This window comes from Ambystoma mexicanum, chromosome 1p (assembly GCF_040938575.1).
Source record: "Ambystoma mexicanum isolate Mex_15411 chromosome 1p, UKY_AmexF1_1, whole genome shotgun sequence".
Lineage (NCBI taxonomy): Eukaryota > Metazoa > Chordata > Amphibia > Caudata > Ambystomatidae > Ambystoma > Ambystoma mexicanum.
Window position 1 is genome coordinate 430,637,861 of NC_090921.1, and position 12,142 is coordinate 430,650,002.

Genomic DNA, 12,142 nt, shown 5'->3' on the forward strand with positions numbered 1-12,142 from the left:
GACGCCGAGACGTCCCCTGCTCGGATCTGAACCTGCCAGCACTGAAACTGATGCGGAGAAGCCTGGGTCTGCCTGCATCGGGGACTGGTGAGTAGCATCGCTAGGAACTGGTCGCCCTCCTGCAGTAGCCCATAGCTTTTCCCTGCTGTGTTTAACAGCACTCCTTTCCGTACTCGCGCTCTGCTTCTGCCCACAGTGGAGGCTGCGCTTGAGTCGCAGAGCTCTGTTCATCTTCATTTGTTCATCAAACTAAACTGCCTGATTCCCTTGAAGAGACTTCCCTTTGCCCGTTGGCACCAGCGTGTGCAGGTACTTTTGAGCACAAGGCTCCACTCTTCGTAGGGCTCGGACTTCCTTTTAGTTAGGTGCCTGTGAAGGCGGACTGGGTCTAATTATTATTCGCACTGCCTGTTTTCCTCCCCATCTAGGTGGTCTACACATTTTGTGCGTCTAACTCGTTAGACTCGTTTGTATTTGTATATATATTGGATTTGATTAGTATGTGTTGGTTTACTTGAGTTTTATTGTGATTTCTCGCTACGGTCAATGTTACAAAGGCCTTGTAATAAATGTGTCTATATCTTTAATATAACACCTGCTTGGAGTAATTTGTAAGTGTCCTGGCTTTGTGTGCTCATTGCGGGCTTTCAGTCACCCTCACCCCTCTTGAGACCTAGGGCCTCATTACACGGAAGGCGGTAATGGTTAACGGCCACCGTTAATGGTAACGGTGGCCGTTAACCATTACCGCCTTACTACGAGGTCCCTTAGCGGGTTGGTGTTTTAACGCCTGCTTTTTGCAGGCGTTAAAAACCAACCCGCTAAGGGACCTCGGAGCTAATTACGGCACCGCAAAATTGCGGTGCCGTAATTAGCGCCTTCCCCATTCCCATAGAGCCCTATGGGGCAGAAATGGGAATGGGGAAGGGCAATGGCGGAAGGGGGATTTACCACCCCACCAACCTTGGAATGGGGCGGTAAATCCCCTTTCCGCCAAGGCGGTGCCGGTAATTTACCGGCATGGTCCAGGGTGCTAATGGCACCCTGGACCACCGCCTTCCGTGTAATGAGGCCCCTAGTCTTGACCTCCGCGATCGCTACCCTGATTGGTCTGGCTTGTCCAGAGGTTAGCCTGTTCCAGGAAACTAGGCTGGCCTTCTGAACCTCTGCCCCTCCAGGACAGAGTTCAGAAATCCATCTTAACCAATTGGTGTACAGCGGTGGGATACGACTTAAGGTATCCACTGTTGCGCACGAGCGAAGGCATTTCAAGTTATTCCTACCGGGACACGTAGTGAATTGTCGTAGTATAACTTTTAAAAGGCCATAGTCCTATCTAGCAGTATGAAAACAAATACCTTGTTAACTTTAAATGCTTCTAAATCCGAAACATTGAAAAAGATGTGTGCAGAGAGAGGTGTCTCCTCTCAAGGCACCAAAATGGATATGATCCAAAGAATCTGGCCTTGACGCTATAACTTCTGAGTACAGTGCGGAAGGAGGTGGGGCTGCTCTCACTGGTAGAACCGACGGTTCTGCCGCTGCACTGGTCCACCGCGACCACGAGGAAAGGGAGGATGAGATGTCTAATGTTTCCTCTGCCAGTGTTGATGGGGAGGCCATGCTTGAATTCAAGAAGCAAGAACTGCTGTTTAGGCAGAAGGAGCTTTATTTCAACATGACCAAACTAAAAATCGAACAGGCCGAAAAACAGAAAGACAGGGATCACCAGTTGGAACTGGCCAAGCTTCAGGTTGCAAATGGATCCAAGGGTCCTGGACATGGGTCTGGGGCCTCCTCTCATCCACGGTTTCCAAAAGATCTGCTCAGTGTGTATGAGGAAAAGAATGACATTATGGACTGGCTGAATACGTTTGAGTATGCATGCGAAGTTCAACAAGTTGACAATGCTGATAAGATTGCCTGGTTACTCAGCAGCCTGCCCATTCTGGCTGTAGTGCCATTATGGAAATGTCGAAGGCTGAGCGAGCGGATTTCGCAATGTTAAAGCAAACTCTCATTTTAAAGTTTGGAAAGACTCCTGCCCAATATTTAAAATGATTCCGAGAGTATAAGAAAAAAGAAGATGGTACTTGGGTATCTTATGTAACCGAATCCTTAAAAAACTTGACTGGCTTGGTCGAAGGTTATAAAGTTTCTACCTTTGAAGGCATGATAAGTCTTGTCATGCTGGAACATATTTTTGCATCTTCTTCCCCGGAGCTTAAGCAGCATTTGGCCAATTCGAAGGAGATAGATCCGAAGAAGCTAGCCATTGCCGCAGATTTATGGGTGTCACATCGAGTGTTCCATAAGGACAAAACTCATCCTGGTAAGCAGGAGGAAGGGAAAAAGTCCAAAGATAAGGAGGGTGGAGAATCTGATAAATCTTCTTCTAAAAAGGGCCACAAAAAGAAAAATAAGGGTAAGACACAAGAGAACTCACAGGGTAGTGGAGGTCAGACTCCGAAACAGAACTCTGGTTACAATAAGCCTCCCTATGTAAACAGACCCAATGGATCTTGTTTTGCTTGTGGAGCAACTGACCATATGAAGGGGGATCCCCGGTGTAAAGTTAAACCTTTGGGGGTCCACTGCGCTAATCTGACCTTCTCCTCCTATGAGGAAGAAGAGATTACAGGAGCATCCTTCTCCTCAGACTCCTTCCCCAGCGGGATAGAAGCTGAGGTAGTTTTAGTTTCCCTGGGTTCCTGGGAGCCTAAAGTCGCAGAGGCTTATGCTAGGATTCCAGATAATACCAAGCACTACTTTAAAGACAGTGTGCTGATCAATGGAGTGGATACTCCCGCTCTTAGGGATAGTGGGTGCAGTCGAACTGTAGTGGATTCTACCTTGGTAGACTTAGAGGAAGTTGCCAGAGCTACTCTGATGCCCACAAAGTTGGCTGACGGCCCACCTCGCATGTTTCCAGTAATACCTGTAAATCTTACTTTAAATGGTACAGCAGTCAGGATTCCAGTGAGCATTCAGAGAAACGTCCCAGGAAAGGTCTTGTTAGGCAACGATCTCAGAGCTTTAGGGCTCGTAGGAGACACTGCCGACAGACCCTGCACACGGTCTCAAACACGGGCAGCATTGGCCAAGACCAATACGCCACCCCAGCCGAAGGGGAAACCCAAGGCGAAAGGAGTAAGAAAGTCAAGACGAGGGAAAGAGAACATTCCCCCAAACTTGCCTACCACTGCGGTGGAGGAAGTTGGTCAATCGTCCGGGCCTGACGAGGAGGTGGCGAAGCCTGAAGTATTTGACCCCAAAGACCATCCTGAACTAAAAGACTTGTTAGTAGAAGGTGGTCCTGACAGGGAAGAATTCAGTAAAGGCCAACGTGAGTGCGCATCTCTGGAAGGCCTAAGGAGAAAGGCCTGCTCCCAGCTTGATGGTGAACCTCCTGGGACGCATCGGATTTATTGGGAAGGTGGACTCCTGTATAGTGAGCCCACAGAGTCTACAGAAGGAGACCATAGGAGGTTGGTGGTTCCTCTTGCTGTAAGACCCTTCCTCCTGCAGCTGGCGCATGAAGTCCCCCTTGCTGGTCACCTTGGTATCAAGAGGACCAAGCAAAGGTTATCCATGCTCTTCTACTGGCCCAAGATGGGGGTGCAAGTAGAAAGTCACTGCAGGAGTTGTGCCTCCTGCCAGTTATCTGGTAAGAGTGCCTCAACAATCCAAGCTTCATTGGTACCACTCCCAGTTGTGGGAATACCATTCGAAAGGGTAGGGATCAACATCGCTGGTCCCCTTGACCCGCAGACATCCTCAGGCAATAGGTTTATCTTGGTGCTAGTCGACTATGCTACCAGATATCCTGAGGCCATCCCATTGAAAACTGTAACTGCCAAGTCGGTTGCAAAAGCGTTACTTGGCATCTTTACTAGGGTTGGCTTCCCTAAAGAAGTTGTGTCTGACAGAGGCAGCAACTTTATGTCAAAGTATATGCAGGCTATATGGAAAGAATGTGGGGTCACCTACAAGTTCTCTTCTGCATACCACCCCCAGACCAATGGTCTGGTGGAACATTTCAACAGAACGTTAAAGAGCATGATTGGGGCTCTGGAAGAACCTCAGAGAAGAAAATGGGATCTTCTTTTACCATGCTTACTGTTTGCCTGCCGAGAGGTACCACAGGAGGGTGTTGGCTTCAGCCCCTTCGAACTTCTGTCCGGTCATCCTGTACGGGGACCCTTAGCCATAGTCAAAGAGGGATGGGAGATACCCACTCCCCCTGTCACTACCAACGTAGTAGATTATGTGCTGGGGCTCAGAAAACGGATGGTACTTCTGATGGGCTTGGCTAGTGAGAATTTGAAGGCAGGACAAGTGCTGGTGAAACATTGGTACGACCAGAAAGCTTCCCTCATCAACTTTACACCTGGTCAGCAAGTCCTGATCATGAATCCCATAAGGCCTCGAGCGTTACAGGACAAATGGTCAGGCCCTTACACAGTAGTGGAGCCCCTGGGTGAGGTTAACTATTTAGTGGACCTTGGAAGGCATGGACAGGCTCCAAAAGTGTTCCACGTAAATAGGCTGAAGGCTTTCGTCCCAAGAGTCAAAATCGCAGCACTGCTACTGGCTTCAGATGTTGAGGAAGAGGAGTCTGAACCTCTCCCCGACCTGTTCCAAAGTGGTCCTTCAGATAGCTCCTTTGAGGGTGTCCGAGTGGCCCCTCACCTGACTTCTGATCAGCAGGTGAAAAGTTTGCTTAGGCAGTTTTCCCCCCTGTTTTCACAGTCACATGGTTTGACTCCTTGGTGCAAACATAACATAGACACAGGAGACAGTGTACCTACCAAGAGTAGGGGATACAGGATGTCAGACAAAGTACGATCTTATATTAAGACCGAGGTCAACAAGATGTTAGACCTTGGGGTGATTGAACCCTCTAGTAGTCCTTGGTCCAGCCTTGTGGTTTTGGTTCCAAAGGCAGGCACTTCTGAATTGAGGTTCTGCATGGATTACAGGGCTCTGAATGATGTCAACAAGACAGATGCATACCCGTTGCCTCGAACAGATGAGCTGGTGGATACTTTGGGTGCCTCCAAGTACCTCAGCACGTTTGACCTCACTGCTGGCTATTGGCAAATAGCTTTAGCAGAACATGCCAAGGAGAAGACAGCATTTTCTACTCCAGACGGCCTTTACCAATTCAGGGTAATGCCGTTCGGGTTGAAGAATGCACCTGCCACTTTCCAGAGGCTTGTGAATCATGTGTTGAATGGGTTGGACGAATTCTGTCTTGCATACCTGGACGATATAGCAGTTTTCAGTGCCACCTGGGAAGACCATGTGAAACACCTTGGGATTGTGCTCCAGGCTCTTCAAAAAGCACATTTGACCATAAAGGCTAGCAAATGCCAGATTGGACAAGGCTCAGTGGTTTACCTTGGACATGAAGTAGGTGGAGGGAGGATACAGCCTCTTCCCAGTAAAGTACAAGCAGTACAAGACTGGCCTACCCCCACTACACAGATCCAAGTGAGAACCTTCTTAGGACTCACGGGGTATTACCGCAACTTCATGGCAAACTATGGCACCATAGCTGCCCCTGTGACTGCCCTCACCACTCCGAAAGAAACCCAAGAAGGTAACTTGGACTGACGAGTGTGAGAAGGCCTTCAACGGCTTAAAAGAAGCCAGGCCCCTGTCCTCAGGGCCCCTGATTATGAAAGACCTTTTATTGTGCAGACGGACGCCTCTGACACTGGGATAGGAGCTGTACTATCGCAAGTAGATGAGAAGGGTAAGGAACACCCTATTGGTTTTATTAGTCGCCAGCTTAAGGACAGAGAGCTCAGATGGTCCACAGTGGAGAAAGAATGTTTCTCTGTTGTGTGGGCCCTACGGAAGCTGAGGCCCTACCTCTATGGGACCCACTTCACTGTGCAAACTGACCATAAGCCCTTAAAGTGGCTAATGAACATGAAGGGAGAGAATCCAAAGTTGCTTAGGTGGTCCATAAGTCTACAAGGCTTCGACTTCACTATTGAGCATAGGCCAGGTGTCCAACATAGAAAAGCTGATAGGTTGTCCAGAATGTTTAACCGACCTGGACAAGAGACTCATCCAGGGGTGGATTAGTTCCCCTGTCCATAGTCTGGGAGGGGCGAGTGTTAGGAAAGATTTCTTAATTGTGGGTAATTTTCCTTACATGTGGCAACCCCTAAACTTTTTGCTGTTGTTTTCACCAGGATCTAGACTTTGCCAGAGAAGTGCAGCCTTCTGCCGCACTCCTCTGGGCTTTCGCTCCATTCTTACGGGGAAACTGACATGCCCTTAAGACAGTCAGTACCAGGAAACGTTGTTTTCCGTAGTTCTTTTATCATGTTGCAGCTTTCGTGCAACATGGCACAAGAGGGCACTCTAAGCTAAGTTACTGCTCTCTTGGGTCTCTAGTCTTCTACAGGCCCTAGATACTCTCTTTGGATTATTAATGAATGGTGCGAGTGAATCACGGATGGGACTGGTGGCAGCGATCGTTTCTTTGTGTTTTTGAGCTCCTTTTGGCGTTTAAGCACGTTCTCACGCTTAGCCCAAAATGGTGGCCTGGCTCCCAAAATGGCCAGACCACGAGGCTCTTTGTCCTGTCCGCTGACCGTCTTTCCCCCTTCACCTTCCCCAGGTCGAGCCGACCCGGGGCCTTCCTTATTTGAGCATGTACTTTCCCGCGAAACACAGATGCTTTCGCGGGCTTCTACAGGTCTTGTGTGTGCTCCAGGATGTGGGCTGGGATGTCTGGTCCCAATACACATCCTGGGTGCCAGAGAGTCTAGTGTGTCGTGAATGCCTGGGACCTCCGTGGTCCGTGATAGGTCCACGTATGGTGTGAGTGATTTGTGAGCAGATCTCCCATTGGGTCCCCTCCGTTTTGGCGCGAAGGGAACCGTGGATAAGAGGGGGCTGGAAACACCACTACCATGTCGATCTCCTAAGTTCTCACGAACGAAGGAATACAGGAGCCAAGTATCCTGCAACTACGAGGCTGAACCGAGGAATCGCTGGTGACCCGCTGAAGGACTGCTCCTCTGCAATGCTGTTGCTTTGTGAAACCCTTTCTACCTCTGATCGAACGAGAAGGCCTGTACTGGTACTTCGACCCCTTGGAATAGTGGGAACAACTATTCTCGGCATCTTCACCATCTCCTGCACGTAAGCCTTTGGAAGTGTCTCTGGGCCATCCAGCAGACTGACCAGCCTATCCAGGAGTCTTGCTCTGTAACCGCCGTCAGGTTGTGTTGTATTACAAGTCCTTGTCACTCTCACACGATTCGTACACTTGGCATTCCCAGGTCTGAAGTGAGTAGTGTACATCGGGCTGAAATACACACGGCCGCTCCGTTGCCCTGCTGTGGTAACAAACTGTGCGGGTTCACTGCGTTTGGGACATCCTCAACTCAACTTCTGCTGCTGCGGAATCTACACGACGCCGAGAAGTCCCCTGCTCGTATCTGAACCTGCCAGCACCGAAACTGACGCGGAGAAGCCTGGGTCTGCCTGCATCGGGGACCGGTGAGTAGCATCGCTAGGAACTGGTCGCCCTCCTGCAGTAGCCCATAGCTTTTCCCCGCTGTGTTTAACAGCACGCTTTTCCGTACTCGTGCTCTGCTTCTGCCCACAGTGGAGGCTGTGCTTGAGTCGCGGAGCTCTGTTCATCTTCATTTGTTCATCGAACAAAACGGCCTGATTCCCTCGAAGAGACTCCTCTTTGCCTGTTGGCACCATTGTGTGCAGGTACTTTTGAGCACAAGGCTCCACTCTTCGTAGGGCTCGGACTTCCTTTTAGTTAGGTGCCTCTGAAGGCGGACTGGGTCTAATTATTATTCGCACTGACTGTTTTCCTCCCCATCTAGGTGGTCTACACATTTCGTGCGTCTAACTCGTTAGACTCGTTTGTATTTGTATATATATTGGATTTGATTAGTATGTGTTGGTTTACTTGAGTTTTATTGTGATTTCTCGCTACGGTCAATGTTACAAAGGCCTTGTAATAAATGTGTCTATATTTTTAATATAACACCTGCTTGGAGTAATTTGTAAGTGTCCTTGCTTTGTGTGCTCATTGCGGGCTTTCAGTCACCCTCACCCCTCTTGAGACCTAGTCTTGACCGCCGCGATCACTACCCTGATTGGTCTGGCTTGTCCAGAGGTTACCCTGTTCCAAGAAACTAGGGTGGCCTTCTGAACCTCTGCCCCTCAAGGACAGAGTTCAGAAATGCATCTTAACAGGGGGCAAGCCCAAGGACAGGAAGAGCAAGGGTTTGGGGGGGGAGGAGAACAAAGGGAGAGAAGGGAGGCCACACCAAGGTGTGAGTGGCTGTTGGCAACAGTCCACCAGAAGGGCATCAAGCCTAGTACTCTGAAAAGGAGCACCAGTAGTCATCACGCGAACGCAGGAGACTTTTTCTTTTCCCAATACCACTCAACCAGAAGGAAGAAGAAGGGTAGAAGAAAAGGGAAAACAGGGCAACAAATGTAGCCCACAAAGTAGTGGGAAGAAGATGGCAGCACTGGCCAGGTAGCAGCCCCCTGGACCATGTGCCCAAAAGATAACATTGTTTTTCCATGAATGATTTTGATAAATACATTTACCAAAATATGTTTTATAATTACATATCATCCAATAAAAACCACAGCCTTTTTATTGCCCACACCAATACAATGCCTCAGTTGTCCCTGCATAACACAACACATTGCTGAGAGGCCAGTTGGCTCTGGGCTCCGCAGATTATTGTGTTCATCTTGGGGGTCGGTGTAGAGCCACTGTCGGATTCAGCCAGGAAAGAATTCTGGTGAGATGACTGCTCTGAGAGACCACCGCCTGGGCGGATTGCAGCGCATTCTGAAAGCTGCTTGCCCTGTGGTGGATCATGTCCCATACTAGAGGTGCTGTCCTCGTGGGCATTCACGGCAGTGAGCTATTGTGTGAGTGCCCTGTGAAGCACTGGCTAGCGAATGCTTCCTAAGAGACGCTGTGGAGTTGACACCATTCATATTAAACACAAGAGCTCTGCAGAGGGGGGCTCAATAACCAACTGCGACTTTACCATATCAACTGAGCCATCACAAGCACTACCAGTCTGCAGCTTTGCTCGGCATCACAATTACAATATGTGTCAAGTTAGCAAATGTTTCGCAAATCCTATTCACCAACGTTTACAGGTTAGCCTTTCATCTTTTACAGGGTGGTAAAATAACTACCACTATGGAGGGTAATAGCCCCTGTTAGCAACAGCCTCAAGGGTAGTCATTTCAAATGTGCTTCACAAATTCGGACTCCTCCGGCGCCTTTATAAAACGCTTCATGCAGTGGTTGTAAACAGTTCCCCGATCAAGCACTAGCCAAACTTGGAGAGCTGCACAGTTTATGAACAACACCTGGGTAAGCTGGTGAACGAGCTCAGCAGTTTCAGATTCCAATCCCTGTCAAATAGCTCCAGATGTTAAGGTGCCTGCTGCAGAGATCAATGTGTTACCTGCTTGTTACAGATTCCAATCCTAGTAAGATACCTCAACTAGCAAATGCATTTGCTGTATAGATACTGTCAATCACCTGTCCTCAGCAAAAGATTGCACACAGACCCCCGCCCCCAAAAAAGAATTCACACAGCTCTACCACCCCCCACCCCCCAGGGAGCCTAATCCAGGCCTGTGTGCAAGTGACGTGACGTCAGTAGTAATAGGGGAGGGGAGCTTCAATGAAAAGCCCGGAGGTCACAGTTGAGTTATTTCCTGATCGTGAGCGGCCTGGGAGGTGGAGGGGGAGGCAAGAGTGCATCGCGGTCTTTCAAGGTGACCGACCATGGACTCTGGCTGGGGGAGGGGTGTGGAAATTAGAGGGAAAAAAAAGGTAGATAAAGAAGAACAGCTAAGAACAGAGGCGGCCTATTAAAGCCTAACTAGCGAGAAAAGGTGAAGAAGGGCGAGCATTATGGGTCCTTCGCAGCCAGGCAGTATTCTATTTAGTGACCTGGGGGGGTGGGGGGGCACGGGGCCATCAGGGGTAAGTCACATATAAGGCTAGAGGCGCTTTCCTGATCCTAACCAGAGTGGGTGAGGAGGGCTGAGAAAAGGTGGCGCTGGAGAGAAGGGGGCATCCGTGATACATGTGATGAACACAAGCATCACACTAGTGTCCTTTTCTGTTCCTCTATCATAGTGTTGGAATGTGACTGAAGAAGAGTGTGGGCAGTCTCATAGTGCGGGGAGTGTGACGAGGAAGGTGACCCGGGTGCAATGCTAATTTTACCTGTGCTTATGGCATGATTCATGGGATTTTGTGCACGGCGCTAAGTCCCCTTTCACTGCTACAAGCTTGTCACTTGTAGTCCATGAATCGGGCCCTTAGTCTTCCCCTTCATCCTTCCCAGAGGAGAGCCATGGCAACGTGGAGTAGGCATCACAGGAACTGCCCCAGGCCATGGCTTCCTTCTAGAGCCGGCCAGAAGCAGTCCAGTGGCAACGGGGAGCAATACTTGAACAGTTTGAGAGGCCTCAAGAGGCCAGAGAGACTTTATATTGGGATTATGTTCACGATGCAGGAGAAATGGGTATTACTATACACGATTTTGGCATTGAACACAAGAAACGTATGAATCCCGAATTTCATGGTAAAAAACTCCTGAGAGCATGCTATTGCTATTTTTACATCTGTGCATTTACATCTTCATGCATTTGCATTGGTGCATTTGCATAAGCGCATTTGCATTGTTTTGAGATAAAAAAAAAACCCAGGAGGTAAGCACCATAAGGCAATTTTCTGCGCCAGTTTTACATCTGCTTAGCGTGTTCCCTGAAATATGAGCAACGCTGGTGTAAAGATGCAGATACATAAGAGCGCGTTCAAGCACGCAAAGATGCGATTGCACCGCTGTAAAGATAGGACATTCTATGAAGGTAGCCACGTGACGGCTGCACGATTCAAACTTTAAAGAAATGTGGATGTCTGCGTACAAATATCTAAGTTGTCAGCACAAATGAGCTGTGGGAATAGCCCGCGCACCGAGGAAGTGCGAAAAGATCCATGCTACAGGGCTTCAAAACATAACCTAGATAGTTTAATGGGAAAATTAGAGGGACTCCCATGGATAACCTAGCGCCGATGCCTGGAAGTGGTAAAAAAGCAGGGCTGCTCCGAATCTACGCAAAAGTGAGATACACTATTTCGTCTCTCTTATCATCCGGGTTATCATTTGTTTTTTGAAAAATCCTCTCCTGTTGCAGGATTATAAAACTTACAGGGTAATTCATAGAATTTCGCAGAAAAGTGTCGCAAGCGGCTGGCGCAGAGTGTCCGCGTGCGATTGTCTGCGCCAGGCACGTGCGCTAAAACCGATTTCCGCGCACAGCGTATTCATGGATTTTAGGCTCCCAAACCAGCCGTGGCGCAGAGTATCGCAGCGACCCTGCAGCAGCGCCAGTAACGCCCCCAAGAACGCCCTCGCGCAAGGAAAACCCATCAAAATCGCTAAATCATCGCAAAGGGCTGCGCTAACCCTGGACCAGTCTACAGGGCTGCCAAACAAGGAACGCAAAGCGGGTAACGTGCATATCAGGGGTACGCGTGAAGTTATACACGCGATTAGCCAGGGTACGTGTATTACAGGGGTACGCGTGAAGTATTACACGCGATTAGCCAGGGCACGTGTATCACAGGGGTACGCAGGAATTATCACACACGATTTGGCTGGGTACGTGTATTACAGGGGTACACGGGAAGTTCTACACGCGATTCGGCTGGGTACGTGTATTACAGGGGTGCGCGGGAATTCTCACATGCGATTTGGCCAGGTACGTGTATTACAGGGGTGCACGGGAATTATCACACGCGATTTGGCTTGGTACGTGTATTACAGGGGTGCGTTGGAAGTTCTACACGCGATTGGCCAGGGTACGTGTATTACAGGGGTACGTGGGAATTATCACACGCGATTTGGCTGGGTACGTGTATTACAGGGGTACACGGGAAGTTCTACACGCGATTCGGCTGGGTACGTGTATTACAGGGGTGCGCGGGAATTCTCACATGCGATTTGGCCAGGTACGTGTATTACAGGGGTGTGCGGGAATTATCACACGCAATTAGGCTGGGTGGGTCCTCACAGGTGTTCCCTGTACACCCTCCACG